Source organism: Haemaphysalis longicornis, unplaced genomic scaffold (genome assembly GCF_048455015.1).
Source record: "Haemaphysalis longicornis isolate Haplotype H1 unplaced genomic scaffold, Haemaphysalis longicornis Haplotype H1 scaffold_1, whole genome shotgun sequence".
Classification (NCBI taxonomy): Eukaryota; Metazoa; Arthropoda; class Arachnida; order Ixodida; family Ixodidae; genus Haemaphysalis; species Haemaphysalis longicornis.
The window spans coordinates 288,697,894-288,715,637 of record NW_027526203.1 but is presented as its reverse complement, the minus strand read 5'-3'; the positions used below and the strand labels follow the sequence as shown (position 1 = coordinate 288,715,637).

General features: G+C 45.9%; 1 protein-coding gene across 1 annotated transcript in view; it reads left to right on the top strand.

The window, feature by feature from the left end:
* The window catches only part of Ret (protein kinase receptor Ret oncogene), a 324,724-nt gene that overhangs the window by 194,322 nt on the left and 112,658 nt on the right, over positions 1–17,744 (top strand). The window lies entirely within an intron of this gene.

Below are 17,744 nucleotides of genomic sequence, written 5' to 3'. Positions count from 1 at the left end.
TTGCTCTTTAGTAGACCAAGAAAGACTATCACCTTTAAAATAATACAGTAAGGGGTGTGCATACTCATATGCCCCTTGTGCTCACGCTCGACCAGGTGCGAGAAACGGCTTTACTGTTGTAATACCCCATCTGCGAGGGTGTACCCTTTACAGCGGTGCAGTTTTTGTTCTTGGTAGTTTTTGATAGCGCCATCGGACCAAGCTCTAGCCTAAATAGCTAGAAGAAAGATTGAAAAGTTTAGATAGATACTGTCGTCTGCTTGAATGTTTAGGCAGACGCAATAAAAAAGCAATTATTACCCCACAGGGTGGCAAACATAGCTAAAATTTAAAGATAAATGTTTTAATTACTGGTTTCAGGATTCATGCGCGTATTAGTAAACTGGAGACAGTATCAATTATTGCTAGCCCGCTTCGTTTTAAATATCCCTAATGTGATAACCCACCGGGGCGGTTATGCGACCAAAGCATTTTGCTGATGTGCACAAGGTTGGGGGCTCGATCACGACCGTGGGTACACTTCACAGTCGGTGGATATTTTGGGACACGTCAAAGATCCCCCGCTGGCCTCAATTATTCCGTAGCCCTCCAGTACGGCGCAAATGTAATCTTAGCGGTAGACAGGTCGAGCCTAGGTGTTCCACTCGTCGCCGGAAAGCTTGTCATTTCAAACCTCACCTCAGATATCTTTTTCTTCAGGGCCATCTAGAAAGATGAATTTTCGGGGACGGCGTCTCTTTGTCATTGTAATTTCCGTGACACTTCCACTGCGTGGTATAAAAAGTAAGAAAGGGCTGCCAGCAGCCGTAAGGAAATAAATATCAAGGGTAGTAGAGGATCTTGTACTGAATACGGGCCACTGGCGGCTCCAACTGAATGTGAATCACCAAAGCATTCCTCATATTTTTATACCCTTTTTCTGGTACCTGTGCAAAAAGGCTACGGCGCGGTCGGCAGGATTGGATGGGCTGGTGTCCCGTCATACAAAGGGGGACTATCTGCGTACATTCACAACAGCCGCTTCACTTGAACATTTAATTTGTTCCACTTTTGCATTCGTTTTTGAACGGCACACTGTCCGTCAGCGATAACAAAAAAGGTTCACCGGGCGTGGTCGCTCGTTGCCCTTCTTTGGTGGGGCACTAAAGCACTCGATTCAGAAATGTAATAAATGTTCTTACAAGGACATCGTTCAGCCTACGACCCGGCTTCAAAAATATCTTAGATACGTCATTCGCGCAAACAGTCGTGTCAGTGACTGCTGTATTTTGTTTTCTGTTAGTTTTGTTCTTATGAAGGTGTTTACAGTACAACTTAAATAGAACACTGACTTTTTGTTAGTACTGAGGCAGCAAATAAACAAACGAACGAGTGAACGAACGAACGAAGAACTCGAGCTTCGTTGCTGTGCGGCCAACGCACGCTTCCGCGGTGTCATATAGCGACGACATTTACATTTACTCGCTTCCAATGTACGTGCCATTTCGCGAAAACCCGGGATTGTTGTTAAGTGCGAATCCTCGACGGAAGTGGACAGCAGGACAGACTGTCGAAGAGAGTGGAGGAGTGGTGGGAGGGAGCAAGTGAAGTGAATTCAGATCGTGAACACAAATTTCCCGCATAGTTCCAGCGCACAAAAACGGCTACTGACTTGATTATGCCAACTACCGTCCCGTGTAGATTACTGGTGCAAGTCGCAAACTGATGGCGCATATTGTTCCAAACTACATAAAAGGCTTCTTAGCTGAAAGAAATGTGTTGACCCCCCGCCAACACGGCTTTCGCAAGGGAATGTCAACGACCACTGTTGGGACTGGCCTTCTCAGCGCTGTCACCACTGTTGAAAATCAGCCATCCCCGCGCTGTCGCCACTGTTGGGAGTGGGCCATCTCGGCGCTGTCACCGCTGTTGGGACTGGGCCGTCCGCTCCAGGCTACCACTGTTGCGACTCGCCATCCGAGCGCAGTCACCGGTGTTGCGACGTTGTCTAGCTCCGTACGCTAACGACGCGGCGCAGAGCCGAGCGATGAAGTTCTGGAGCCGACTAAAAGTTTAAGTAACATTTATAGGGCTCCTGCGCAGCCCAGGAGGCGCTGCGAAACCGGCTTCCGGGCAGTACTTCCGGGTAGTACAAAACTGCGGGGTCCCCATAGCATCCCGTGTTGACAGAAGCAACATGAGCTCGATACTGCCGATTGTTTTGCAGCACGGTCTCCAGCCCATCCCCGACGCATCCGATCTCGTCCGGCGATCAACATGGCATTAGGGAAAAAGCTTTGCAGCGCTACATACGTTTACAGCGTCGACGAAAGTGGTGGGACGGTGACGGCGCTCTGCCTCTCGCAGATTCACCGATCGATGGTCGTATAAAGTGAAATTTGAAGTGAAAGCTTCTTTATAATAATACGCTTAGTGACAAGGACTTTTCATCAACAGCCGGTCAAACAAGAAGAGTAACGCAATCGGCGATGATCGCGCGTAAAAGCCAACGAGTCTCGCGGACCGCAGGCTCGTCCGCTTCGGTGAGCCGTGCTTTTGCGCACCTGCGCACTTATGCGTTCATTTTCAATAAACACTGCTGGTTTGTGTCATCGTTACCAATACATATTGCAGTGCTAGCTTGCCGTTTTTTCCGTGGTTCAGCCACAAAATGCAGCAAGCGTAATAAGCGTCAAATATGTTAGTGATGCTGAAAGTAGTGGCCGTAACAAAGTGGTCGGGGAACTGAGTGGCCGTTTCGTTTTCTTGGTGCTCTCACCGTATTTAATTACGCTCTTGCATCATATATTCCAAGTTCGCTCTTCATAGACTAAAGTAAGGATCGGCAACGTTTCGAGGTGTAGTGCCGAGTTGCATGGAGTCGACACGGCGGAGGGCTGGACGGCAAATCGGGTGGGAGAGAGGGGGGGGGGGGTGGCTTTGAAGGAAAGAGAAAAAAAGTCAGTGAATAATATTTGGCAATAATCTGGCGAAGTGTGAAGATGGGGAACAATGCAACAGGAAGTGATGAATTTTGATCTGTTATTGTTTCGCCGTCCAACACCTTTTGAGGACAAAATCCGCGTGTCGGCGTTCATATTAGCGATGACCCCTGCACTAGAAGATAACCAACGCTGCCAGTGACGATCCTATGTAAATATTTGGGCCGTGCACCGTGTATGCGACTGTGTTATGTTACACACCTAAGCAGGCAACGGTCTTGCGATTCGGTGCTTGATTCGCGTCCTTTAATTGCGCTCAATTTGTTTATTTGACGGTATTGCCTCACCTACTCGCTACTATACGTGCACCCCGCCGTTCGTAAACCGTGTGGCGTAAAATGTTAAGCAAGAATCATTTAGTTTGCGGAAGTACAAAACAATTTTTCCACTTGTTTTCAAGGCGTTGGCAGGCCAGCAGCGTCCCCTGAATCAGCTGCGCTCCTCGAGTCCGCTGGAATGCTCCTGCTGAAGCGACCATTTACAGTTACCTCAGGCTCAGCAACGTTCTGTTTATGCTACTTGTTAACTTTCCTTTGTCGCCCTCGCGCAAGAAGAACGAACGATAATTATGGTCAAGAAGTTAGACCACCCGACCTGCCCCACGCCGCGACGTTCACGGCAGCTCGCTCAAAAAAACGCCGATAAATTGGCTCGTTGTAGGGGATATTATTTTGTTTAGCCTCTGCAACTACTTTAATGGCATTTTATTAGGTACACAGTCAATTAAACGCATCACAATGTGATTAAAGTAAGCACAACCAACTTTCTCTCTGGCTTGTAATTGAAAACACATGGAGGGCGGTGACGGTCGTCTGCTTTTGTACTACCCAGAGGCGTCGGCCACTAGGGGCGCTGCATGTCGCCAAAACTCCAGCGCAGGAGGCCTATTTACAGTATCTACTTATTTATTTATTATTTATTTATCACTATACCCACACGCGAATGTTGGCATTACAGTGGGGGGGTGGGGGGGGACATACAATAAAAAGGAAACGCTGAGTACAGGTTTGTACAAAGCAAAATCGAACCGTAACAACCGAAATAACGCAAACTGTTGTACAACGGCGAGCAAGGACAGCATACAATTGAAATGAATCAGCTCATCTGCAGGCATGCGGCGAAAGTTTGACTCGACGTAAAAGACACCTCCTGCTGAGTTAGACTATTCCAGTCCGATATAGACCTCGGAAAAAAGGACATTTTAAACAGATTTGTTCTGCATAACATTTCTTTTACTTTGAGTGAATGATCCCTTCTGGACGAGATGGGATCATTCTAGAGGAGATTCTTACAAAATCTTGATTTTGTAAGTAATTGTCGCGGTTTATTCCGGTTTTTGGGTGAAATCTGTGAAGAAGTTTCAGTCGGAGCAAGGGTAAGCAAACGTTACATGGCTCGCACAAAGGCGACAGCACGTCTCCACTCGGTGCCTCCGAAAAGTGCAGCGCTCGCTGTGCTTCCGGGCGGGCTTTATAACCCAGGAAGTCCGTTGCAGCAGCGAGAAGTTTGAATCACTCTAATCAGGATTCTCGCTTTCCGAAGTTTGAATCCACAGAATGGAGCCGAAGCGATTGTGTCAGCCGAGCCGCCACGACGGGGAAAGGGAAGGCAGCGCCGTCGCCGTCTCAGCGGTGCCGTCTCCAGGCATGTCGCTGCGGGTCTGCCGCGGACCGTTCGTCCGAGGTATGATTCGGTCCAGCCGTTGTGAAGGAGAATGAGATGCGACTCTGCTGCGCTTTCAAGTTGGGGCACATCTGCCGCGGCCGGTTTGATAGAGCGGCGAATCGGCTCCGCCGTTGTGCTTTGCCGGATGTAGCGAATTTGGGCTGTGCGCTCAGGCACAACACCACGCAGCTTGTCTTGACGGTAAATTAGATTTCTCCGGTGCTTGATATGCCTGGATAGGTTGACATGTTATCTGTGGATTTTAGTAAGGCATTCGATAAAGTGACTCACGCGAAGCTATTGTACAAGCTTGAATGCTCAAGTTGCCTTCTCGCATTATTCGGTGGATAAGTAGTTATCTTGGGAACCAGAAACTGTTCGTAGAAATAAAAAAAACTGTAGATTAAAAGTGTTTCATGTAACCTCCGGTGTACCTTAGGGCAGTGCGCTGGGGCCATTGCTGTTTTTGGTTTACGTGAATGACTGGGTTCATGTAGCGCCTGAAGATGTAACCATTAAATTTATTGCGCACGATTGTATTGTTTTCAAAGAAATCGTGTCGGAAAATAGCCATAATCCCCTCGAGAAATTTCTAGCTGGTATTAATGGGTGGTGTGAGCGCTGGGGCATGGTTCTAAATGGTTGTAAACCAGCGCTTCTTTGTGTTACAAGGAAGAAATACCCCAGTATTCATACCTACTTACTGCATAAAAATCTGTTCTAGGAGTCAGTAAATATAAATATTTAGGTGCCCCCTTTAAAAATTAGCTCACCTGGTCTGAACACATATTTTACACCTCAAAAAATGTATTTCAACTTATCATGGTCAAATTTAAAAAAATACGACAGATTGATAAACAAAAATTCCGGGCCATCTCCACAAACATGAAACCTGGGGAGTGGCGAAACATGCAGTGTAGAAGTGTATTCAAAGATTGTAAGCCTCTATCTTGCCACACGGCGCGCGCTGATTAGGCGCGGAAGAAGCTCCGGTGGGAGGAGCAATCGCGCGCTTGCTGTGCCGGGGGCGCCCTCTCTTGCATTGAACCAGATTTAAGCAATTAAATGAGACAGACTGGCCGTAAGTTGTCTTCGTGTCACACGCCACAGCATGCTAAGTATGCTTTACAGGCCAAAACGTGGCGTTTGAAACCAATGTCGAAATGCAATTTAACACATTTCTGTTGCTAAGGAAATTAAATCCTGAATATTGCTGTATTTTAAATTAGTTTATATCATGTTGGTTTATTTTGAACTGGTTTTATTCATGTGTTTTTTGACCATCGTTTGACAACTTGATTTACCGTGATGACATAAGACGACGATGACAGGAGACGCCGACAGCCCGAGCCCTTAAGGTGCTTTGCCCCTAATATGCCCTAAGACTGCTTTGATTCCTACAAAGAAGATTGAAAAACTGCAGAATAAGTACAAAGCTTCTCGCATATGATGTATGTATACGGTCAAAAGTTGAATATACCGCAGTTGTCGGGGACTCTCTCAATAAGAGAGACTTCAAACAGCTAGAAAATATTCAAAGAAGGGCAATAATGTTTATTATTTCAAAATACAAGATTTGTGATTCTCCAACATCATTGATGAAACATTAAAACATTACCACTATAAAAGCACCCAGGAAAATTAGTCGACTGTCATTCATACGTGATTCTGTAACAGGCAAGTTGAAAATAACTCTCCCACAACTTGTGAAACCCCTGACTACCAGGACCAGAAGATACAGTCATAAAGCACTTTAACACTATTTTTCGCTCGAACAACTGCTTTTAAAAACAGCTTTTTCCCACCCTAAGTTTCCGAGTTGAACTCGCTGCCGCCAGGTGTTTTTTAGTCTGGTATGTTTTTAAGCGTCTCTTGTTGCTTGCTTAGGATTGCAGTGTGATTATGAAGTGCCTTACTGCCTCGTCTTTATTGGGTGATGTGCTTTGATGTGTTCTGGTGTATTTGATGCAATTCTTGTCTTGTCTTTGGCGATGCAAGCCTCGTTTTGATTAGTGTTTTTTTGTTGTTTTGTTGAACCTACTGCCTGGGACTAAATAGTGGCCTCCAGTATAAATACATAAATAAAAATAAATAAATAAATAAATAAATAAATAAATAAATAAATAAATAAATAAATAAATAAATAAATAAATAAATCTCGTGCTACCTGAATGGCAGTGCAAGCGCAGACCACACCTGAATGGTCCCCCGTAATTTTTTTAATAAGTCAGCCTCCCTCAATCAACGAAGAGCGATAAATTCGTCAGCTCTGAACCCAGCCAAACTAGGATCCTCCGGGTCACCGAGAAAAAAAAAACTTTTTGAGGAATGATTTCGCCGCGTTTTGAATTGCCGCTCGGAAAAAACTTCCCCAGAACGTTAAAGAACTCGGGCAACGCGCCGGCCGAAACGCCGCACAAAGCCTCCGAAAAAGTGCAGACAGCCCAGACGACACTGGTACACGAATACAGCTAGAGATGTAGTTTTCGAAGCGTCACAATAACAGCAGAAAAATTATCTGCGTTGGGGAATGTATAAGACTCGTTCGCCTACCATGCCGACACTGCGACATAACAAGCTGCGCACGAAGAGGCGCAACGGTAATTGCGAAGGAGGAGATCAAAGCATCTCGCCGAAACTATCTATAAAGCCGCGGAGCGGTAACTTGGGACGCCGAAGCAAGAACTACGCTACGCAGTGAAGGCAGGCGATCCCTTTATCAAAGCGCCACTCACGGAAACCGAACGGTAATTTCAGAACGAGAATAAAAACATAAAGCCATTTTTTTAATCGCGTGATATATGCGCAGAAAACCCAGTTTCTGCCGTGTTGACCTCATGTAAACGCCAAATTTCACTGGGGAGGTGCAGCGCAGTCACTGCGCCAGCAGGCTTGGACGCACTCCCTTGCCGCTGCGCTACGTAGCCGCTGCGGTGCGCTTGTTTCGCAGCCATGTGACCAAGGCACGCTAAGGAAGGTACACGAAGGTACGCGAAGGGAGTGTCGCACTGAGCCAAAGAGCGAAGTTTCAGCTCTTAAAACGCAAGCGAATGGAACGAGTCATGTCTGAGATGTCTCAAATAGGAGCGGAACAACAAATCCCGCTTGCGAAGGAACAACGTCGGCACGCTAAGCTAGTCAGCAAAACGATTTCTGAAGTTTCAGGCGCAGTACTAGTACTGGAGGTGTAATCTACCTTGGAGGAATAGCCCCGGTATGCGAGGCACTGGCAAACCAACTACTGCCGTACAATACGCACCTTCAAAGAATGGTTCTGTGCGAGTCCCCTAGGCAAGGGGGAAACCTTTCACACCATGTTAAACATTGAAAATGTGTACGTATATCTTATCACCATCACTTGACTATCCCCATTCTTCCGTTTTCCCCTACGCGGCTGGAGCCGATGCTTTATTTCAATACATTTATACCGGCCTCCTATTACATGCACTATTGGAGTGTATAGAAAGTGCGATGCATCGAAGTTGAACTTTCTGAGAAAGTTCAGTTTCGATGCTCATTGGCGCGAGATTTGTTCCAAAGCCGAACTAATTAGGGCCTCAAACATTGAGCCGGTCCTCAGTTGCCATTATAATACTGGAGCAACAGCAGGCTTAATCACGCGCAATTGCATGGTACTCGTGAAGATTACATAACACAGCGGATCCTATAAGCGAGTATTCTCGGTATATTTTCCGAACCACATCAAATGTATAAAGGTAAGTTCATGTGTTTCACAGGTTGTGTCAAACAGAAGTAAAGCATTACATTCTTCTGCCCAGACGCTTTTACGAAATTTCTATTGCGTCCGTCTCTGCTTGTTTTTTTTATGTAAATTGTTTTTATAAAGACCTAATGTTCGATGTTTAATTTAGATTTGCTTATATATATATATATATATATATATATATATATATATATATATATATATATATATATATATATATATATATATGGTACCGAAGAAAGGCTGTACAGTAAAAGCTCGTTAATTTGAACTCGTTTAATTCGAACTTCCCGTTAATTCGAACTCACCCACTGATACTGATCGCACCACAACCCTGTATATTTCAATGGGCGAAAACTCCCGATCATTCGAACGTGTCGCAGAAGAAGTCGGCCCGGAGTGATTACAATGTGCTGCAAATCCAAACCAAACTAGAGATGAAAAACAACGAAACAGAAAAAGAACAGCGTGGCACGCACGCTACGTTCCTGCAACAGCTTATTTCGCTTCTACAGAGGGTGCCGCGACACCGACGCCAGTGATCCGGCGCATGTCGTCAGTATTTACGAAACTCTGTTTACGAAATCCCCTGCCACAAACGTGTACTAGCGACTAATTTGCGATAACGAGTCCAGAGGTGGCTTATTTGTGTTCTTCACGCGCAGTGTGGCGCGTATTTCATTCATTCTAGCGCCCTCGCGCTAATTCGAGCTCCACTTAATTCGGACAATTTTATGGTGCCCCTCGAGTTGGAATTAACAAGCTTTTACTGTACTGACATAGCACCCCATGGACATAGGGCTCGCTATAGCAGCGTCCTAACTGACCGCTAGGGGGGAACCCTCACCCAAGCGAAGACTGCCAGATGTGACCTTTGGTACGCCTTCGTCGCCGATCCAAAACGTTCCCGATCAGGATCCCCCAGTGACCGGCATGATTGCCCTTCCAGAAACTCGGCTCTGAACGCGCCCGTGCTCTGGGGGTTGGCGCCGATGGGTCCAGTCGACTTCGACGAGATGTTTACTTGACAAACACTCTTCTGGTGGGAGTGGCCAAGTTTAAAAGATAACGGAGGTCGAAGGAGGGCGTGTCTGGTCACTTTTTCGCCGGTGATAAGCCAGTGGCCGTCATTTCGTGGTCTGCTTGTCGACGCGGCGTGAATCCAGCCCCGTTGAAGGGAACTGCGGACGTCCTTCCCGGGCCTCGTTCAAGCTGCGTGCACGAAGGGTGCATCGACGCGCCCCTTTGCTGGCACGCGCCAGCGGAGCGAGCAATCGCCTCGCTGATGCGGCGAAGCGCGAGAGCGATAGGCTTCGGACGCTGCCTGCGCAGCGGGAGCAATTAATGCCCGTTGCCATTTCCGCAGCTCGCCTTCGGGAGCTGGCCGGAAGGCCATCTGCGATGGCGCAACGGTATGAACAGCGGTTGAAATAGGACCCAAAGTGGGCGCAAACTCGGCCGCACTGCGACATAATGTCGCGAACCCAGGTTACGGCATGTGATGAATTTACTAATAGGCGACGGTTCTTCAGTAACGAGTGTATATTATCCGCGTATAGGCAATTGCCGAGGGCAGCAATCGCGCACCCAGACAAAAAAGCGTTGGAGGAAATTTTGCGAAGGGCTTCCTGACTGCGCGTCCTTGCAGGCTCGTTCATCGCATGCTAATAAGTATTCTAACAGAACACATGTGCCCTAGCCGGTATCTTGAGGGCATAGTTATGAAGCAGCAGAAACAAAATACGGCGGGCTGTTATTGAATACACCGACAGCCAAGTTTGAAAAAAAAAGAGGAGCAAAATGAGCAATTCTGTGCATCCGCCTTTCTGCGCTGGAAGAATGCTGCCATCATTAGACGATGGGTGTTTGGCGAGCCTTTGTGTGGCAGACATCGGACTTCGCTCTCCACGAGCGTGAGGAACGGAATGAGGGACATAATGAGCGCTTCCTCCGGGATCCCGAACGAGGCGTGGTATTGTCATCTCGCTCCTGATTCGGAACGTACACGCGCAAATTATGTGATACAGGATATGGTATAGTGGAAGTGGCAGAGTAGGCTTCAAATATCAGATGCGTGGAGGTTTTGCTGAATTGCGGAACTCCTATAGGTTCTAACGCGAGCATGCCATTCCCAGATGGGGCGAATAGGTTATTTTCAGAACAGCTTTTATAGGAGTCTTTCCTCCAGTTTTTATGGCCGTGGGGGACAACCGTCAGCACACTATCCGGCAACAAAAAAGTACCGTTGTCATTATCCTATTCTTCGACGCTAGCGATTGGCCGGTAAGCCAAATGTAAACCGCCTTAAATGTCGACGCCACCCACGTCTGTGCGGAAAACAGCCTCGGCTGGCAACATGCCCTTTCGTGTTGTCGCTTTTACCTGGCGTATTTTAGAAATAGGGATTTTAATGGGGGTGTATGAGGGAGGGCAGTAATCTATAAACCTATAAGCCAGTAGTTCACGTTAAGTGCGAAAATGAGTACGAAGCAGAAGGGCAAAAAACAGTTTAAATCAAACGTGCGAAAGCGCACTGCTCCCCTTCATCTTATTTTTTATTCACCCTCAAATTCCTTCGTTTCGGTGTTTAAAGGATTTATAAATTGGTGAAGAAAAGAAGTATTTGCAAGTGCAAACCAGAGAAAATCGGTATAGTACATATGTCTGTCACAAAGTCCCAATTTTTTCAGCAATGAGAAAATTATAATCAGCAGTAGTATACCTTTTGAATACTAAAAGAAAGCCCATTAAAGGGACACCACAGCATTCGAAACAGTTTCCCTTCTATCGGTGAGTACAGTACCGAGAATACAGATGTACGACATGGTTGTCGCAGTTGTTTAATGAAGAATGAGATGCCAAAAAAGTGAATTGGCATCGCCGTCTAACGCATTTTTTATAATGCGTGTTGTGACGTCACAAATCCGGAATGGTGAAATTGGATTGACGGTGTTTGTTTAACCATCTTAGTAAAAATAACCCTGTGATATGGACCGTAAATATTAAACAAATGTACCTGGAAGGTTTCAGCACACTTCTTATGGGGCGAGCTTTTAAACAGCAAACAGGCTGTCGCACCATCACAGCCAATTAGGTTTGGTTCGGTTTCTACTTCTTTCTGATGTTTTGCCTGGTTTTACTAGTTCTGTCAAAAGGATTCGGGGGGGGGGGGGTGTATCTTCTTACTACCTAGAGTATATATGTATACGACAGCCAGCGGGCGGAAACGGGATAATATTAGCGGAAGCGACAAGGCAACCACACTGGCCGGTGGCATTGCTGTTCCTCTTTTCTTTTATAGTGGCGGCATAGCGACGGCACGGCTCAGCTTTTTGGATGCATTCTGTCACCGTTTGACCGGCTCTTGTCGGCTCACTCCGGGACGCACTTTTTAAAGACGATAGTCTTTCGTGGGCTGCCTAAACGCTAAAATTTTGGTCTGTCTTTCCGAATGTGTCTGTCCCTCGATGCAGCCGCCCGGTCAAAAGGTAAAATGAATTCTTTGGTGGGACGTTATTAAATATGCAAGACATTTTCAAACTAATAAATATACATTGCTCTATATTTTTCACTATTGGTAAGCAAAAAGATATTATTAGGCTTAACTGAGGAAGAACGCCTGTACATAACTGGTGCTTGCAGTGTTCTTTTAATTAAAAGTGGATATGCGCTCGGTTTTTACGAGAGAAACTAAAAGAAACGCGCTGGAAACAATGCTTTAACCAGGAAATACAAACAAGGCTGGCGTCCAAGCCTCGCTCTCGTGGTTCGAGCGCTATAAGACCCAACATTCCCAACAGATGGTGCAACAGTGCGAACGCGGGAAAATTGAATTCCTAGAACCTCCAGTGGGTGTACCGAGACAGGAGGGGAACAGCATGAGAGGTGGGCAGATGAGGCAGGAGCGGCAGTTACGGGGCAGAGGCGGCAGGAAACTATGGTATTTCGACGACATTTGCAGCGACGCGAGCAGATGCGTGGCCAATTTTTTATATCGCAGATTCGCTGGGAGGGTAACCAGGAGAAGACATTTCGGCTTTAAAAATTTCTAAACACGTAGTTTCTCATACTTCGTCGAACCAAAGTCGGAAGACCTATATATACTAAAGGTGTGATCGCTAAGCTAAAACCGAAGTTTCTGACCCTGTAGGGTTCATTTCAGGCCAATAGCGACTGCATTTCTATAAGAGGGTTACAAAAATTAGAACTATTCATACAGCCACCCCGCACAACAGCATTAAAAAAAATAAATACCTGAGATTTTGTTCCGGAGCCGTTACACGTGGTCAGTTTCATTAACCAGCGTAGAACAACCTGACAGCAAAATTTGTGACCTCACTGTTGCCACAGGAAAGCGGTTCCCACAACTCTTGTAAACTCTTGTAACAGATGTGTTTGTGATGACTTAAGAGAGTTTGGGTTTCTTTTCTTTTTCTATCAACACATCGCGTCTAGTGCAGAGCCTAAGTTCCAAAGGAACATACAATTCCCTAAGTTCCAAAGGAACATACAATTCGAGCAGTCCTTATTATGAAAAGAAGTGAAGGTGGGCGGGAGGGGTGATGGACACAATCGTGTTATTCGTGTCTTGAGGTACAAAGTTTGGATGAAAGGTGCTAAAAAGTACGGACTTAAAATACCCTGACTTGTTGGCTGCGTTTCACAGTCGTACGTGTAAACAGGAAGGGAGAAACGTCTGACTTTAAGTCATTCTATTCTCTTACTTTTTTTCCCTCCTTATAAGGGCAGACAAGCAGACGTATTCTACGTGCGGGCAGATCATGCATGCTTCAGTGCGTAACGACGAACAATGAGAATTCACTATCAGCTCGCAAAAAAGTGACCCCGACCCTCAAAAGAGTGAAGAAAAGCAAAGAAAACCAGGCAGGCGTACTTGCAGCGTCCCCGACACGTGGCAGCGGAGATTTCGTCGCAGTCGTGGCATTTTCACCTTGCTAGTTTGACGTTACAAAACGCAACTGCATGAACGTCTGCCTTTTCTGATCGACGAGTGCATAAACAATATTCTGCGCATCTGTATGAATACATGAATTTTTGTTGAGTTGATTTCTGGACAGCGTTTGGCCCAAGTTTTGCTTGGCTACAGAGATCCGTTTGCATCCGAACGCGGAAATTCAACAGGGAACAACTTTTGTCAATGGTTCGTTAACTTGGATTTCTTTTCGTCTTTGTGTATTGCCGCTCGCGCCAATGAAGTTTTGGGGAGCTAAGGGAGCGGAAATATGATGCTTTGAAATGGCAGAGTCTTACTGCTGCGACCGTGCGTCCACATCGAAGGGTACACAGCGCATTGTGAACTCAAATGGAAGAATTGGTCCCTGTGTTTACGCTGCAATGCGAAGCCACCACCTTAGCCGGAGTGGGGCACTCTGTGTGCATTTCTGCAGTGAGTTGGCCTCCATTGAATTTCACGGGCTCCTGTCTACTTTATAAACACGTTATCAACAAGTTTGCTGCCAACGTTGATTTAAAGGAGAAAAATGTATCTCAACAGGTTCCAATCAGAAAAATTCCCTGTCCAGTGCTCGCGTCCATCCGCAGTGACATCGCTCCACACGCTTCATTGTGCACAGCGACGGAAATCAGTCAGCTCGGAATTTTTCGTCGTCCTCGCCTTCCCTGGTGCGTTCACCAACATGCTTAAAGAAAAGTTGGTTCACTGCTGGGAAACCTGCGATACATATGTGGTGCAGACTGGGAACCTTTTTTCCTCTCACACTCACTCACTCACTGCTGGGAAGAACGGGTTTTTTTTGTCCTGCTGGTGGCTGTCTTGATGAACACAAGCCCAGTTTTACATTCCACGCTTTTAGAATACGCTTTTCGCACTATAGCTCCGCTTTTCTCTGGTAAGAGCTTTCCGTTTCTCACTTCTTATGAATGAAAAGAGAACGTTGGTACTTGGGACGTGCATTTCAAGCTGTTATCCATACTATAGTTTATATGCACCCACTTGGCACCTGTATACAAAACCCATTTTCATAAGCATCATAATTTACATCTAAAGCTTACTTCAGAGTTCGTAGCCAACCTCAAAGTATGGGTTCTGAACTTAAGGAAAATTATTTTAAAAACTTTTGCGCTTTAGCTCTCGGACGACCAAATTAAATTCAAGCATCGTTACATGTGAGATCTGTCAGCAATTAAATTTGGTGTGGCCCCGGTGGTGCACCGCTGGGTCATGGGACTGTTCAGTACAAAAAACTTCTGCGGGGTTTGGGGCGCACAAAAGTCTTTTTAAAGCATGTTCCCTCTGAGGTGAAGTAGCCTGCGTTGAACATTTGCCCGAGCATCAAAACTAGATTGTCCTTTTTTGTTGCTGAAACAGCTGTATATTCCACGCTGCTTTCATTGCTTCTGTCATTCCAATGCTGGAATTGTTCAAGTATACCGATAATACGGGTTAACTCTATCCAACAAAAGGTACGCATATACCTACAGGTACACGCACGCACTTATGTAGGGCACGCACGAACACACACTCATATGCACCCACGCATGCATACACACATTGCTGCACGCAGGCGAAATTGAAACAAGTTAAGGGCGAGCTCAGGATGTCAATGCAGAGTTAAAATGCGAGCTACGAAGAGAAAAAAAAATCGTTAGAACTAGCAGTCCAAAAAAAAATTGTCGAATCCTGGCAAAAAAAAAAGCGCAATATGAGCACCAGCACTACCGAGTTGATCGAATTTCCCGTTCCTTTAATTTCTTGGAAATCCACGATCCTCAGACGATCCATTCCCTTTGTGGAGTGTCTCGAGTATGTCGGGAACTTTACTTGCTCACTGGAAAGCGGCACGTGGGTTTTAGCATAATCGTCATAAACGGGAAATGTTCCAGGTGCCTTAATCCTTCTTTTTTTTTTTTTGCTTAGATGCGCGGTAGCAGAACATATGATCATTAATGACACGGGAAGAAAATACGCAGTAAATGAAAAAGAGAAACAATCAATCTGCTCAGAGAAAGGCACCCATGCGTGAAGAAGATTTGAGTCTACTCATCAACTAACTTGGTCCTTTCCGGTCCATGGCATATCGCGAGTATTAGAAATCGGAGCTCAGTACAGTACCGCTCGCGGTTGCGTAAAACACCGTGTAGAGCGGCTTCCATTCCCTCGGCTATGTGCGTCTGCCTAATAGAGTGCGACGAAATGATCTTGAGCTAGTGCAGTTGATCCCTGATTCCGTTAACGCATATTCGATTGCTGCATCGTGGATCATGTAGAAATTACAGACGGATTCTCTGGGGCTAAACTTTAGCTATACCGCGTGCAACACCAGTTCAGACAGACGTCCTTCAGAGATCACGTATGAATGTTTCTTCAATCGGAGCACTTGCTAGAATCGTTCCTGACAAGTCAATAACTCGTGCAACAAAAAGAAACACATCTGAGAGCACCATAATGCTCTTTAGCTGTAAATCCAGTTGAAGTTCTACCATTCGCAGCGTATGCTTTTAAAAAGGATCGTAATGGGCCGTTCTACCAACGTCCAGTTTGAGCCTCTAAGGTGCGCGCTTTGACGGCTGAATATCAATGTGAACGTATCTTCTATTAACCTGTTACATGGGCATTACAACCATAAAAACATTGAGAATTCAGCTATGCACAGCTATCCAGGCGAATGGAGCTAGAATATCTGCACAGCAAAGAAGTACGAGGACACCCAAGCACTTTTTATTATGGTCCTGAATGCTAAATCATAAATCTCCAATTGAACGCTTGAGACGCTTTGCTTCCGCCCTGCGTTCTCGAAGGTGTCGCCCGCTTGCCGTTTGACACGACCTGCTTCGCGAAGCGCTTCCTTCACACGCTTTCGAATGGCTCCAGTCTGTCTCTTACGCATTGCGGCGCTTTACGTTCTTGCCGCCGTGTATTGGCAGAGTTGACGACGATGGAGGGTTTAACTGTCTGTCGGTTCGCTGGCTTGGTTGTCTACAAAATTCTAACTTTGGGGTTCTACGAACCATAGCTACACCTGGCGTATCAGGTACACCGCCGTCCAGGATTACGGATCAATTTAGACCGCCTTTGGATTGCTAACGTGCGCCAAAATTACAACACACGAGTGGTTTTGTTCTTTACCTCCATCATAAAAAAAACCGCCGCTGCCGAGATCGAACCCACGTCCTCGGGCTCCGCAGCACTACTCCTTAACCACTGAGCCAACCACGACGTGTGTTCCACCTCTTTTTAGACCTCTTGATTACATGCTAGGCGAGACTGCACTTCTTGTAGTTTGAACTAGGGGGTCTCCCACACGAATGTGTTCCCTGTTCTGTGAGCCTCGTTTCCTATACCTGAGCATTACACCTTTCACCAAGTGTTTCATAAAACCCCAAGACTTTTCCGCGCAAGTTATCACCGGCACTACCGCGCTGTTAATTACTTAAATACTGATATTTTTAGTGCAGAGCTAATCTACGCTTCCTCATTTCAGAGTTATTCCCTAATGCATCACAAACTCCCATTCGATTACTTTTCTGTTCTCGCGGGACTCGCTTCGCACAAATTTTTCGGTAACTAAGGTTTTACGACATTCTTTTTAAAGCATATCAGACGATGACATTCAGCTGTGCATACAATTTGTAGGTCGAAATTCATCAATTAGCAGGAATGAGTTCATGAAGGGGCTGTTAAAATTTGTGAGTTGTGACAGCTGAGCAGGGTCACACGACGTCACACGACGAAAGGGTACGCGACAAAAAAGCGCCGAAATAAAAGCGCGGCTTCAAAAGAGCACGCGACAAAAGAGCACAGTGACAAAAGGGCACAGTGACAGAAGAGCATGATTTTATGTAATGCGTAAATGGCAAATTATTTAGATTTTAACGTGTGGGCAAACATTATAGAGGGCGCAAAATGTAAGGCTTGTCGTGCACGTCCTTTTTTATACTTCTGCAATGCACCAGCTATCCCCTCACTGTACTCACATCTCACTCTGTCGTACCCGTAGACCTTCAGCAAGCGTCGACGGGCGCCATTGCGCGCAATTTTCACAGCAGTCGAGGATTCAATAACACACGTGTTTCGTGCGCACCCATGCAGGGGTCATGAACCACATTGGTAGATTGCTGCTTCGCTGCTATCTGTCAGACGGCATCGAAGTTTATAGAATGCCAGCAGGAATTTTCAACCTATAATATAACGCCACCAACATTCGGGTCGGGTAGTATTGATCGATACAAATGATAGGAAGCCTAACTTGCGAATAAGCTTCACACACACACAAACATGAAATATACGTATATAGGCACCTAAAAATCTTTCGAAACATTTTTTTATTAAGACTCTTCATAGTCAATAACAAGGCAGGGGTACGTCATGAACTCACCCACGTTTTGACATGATG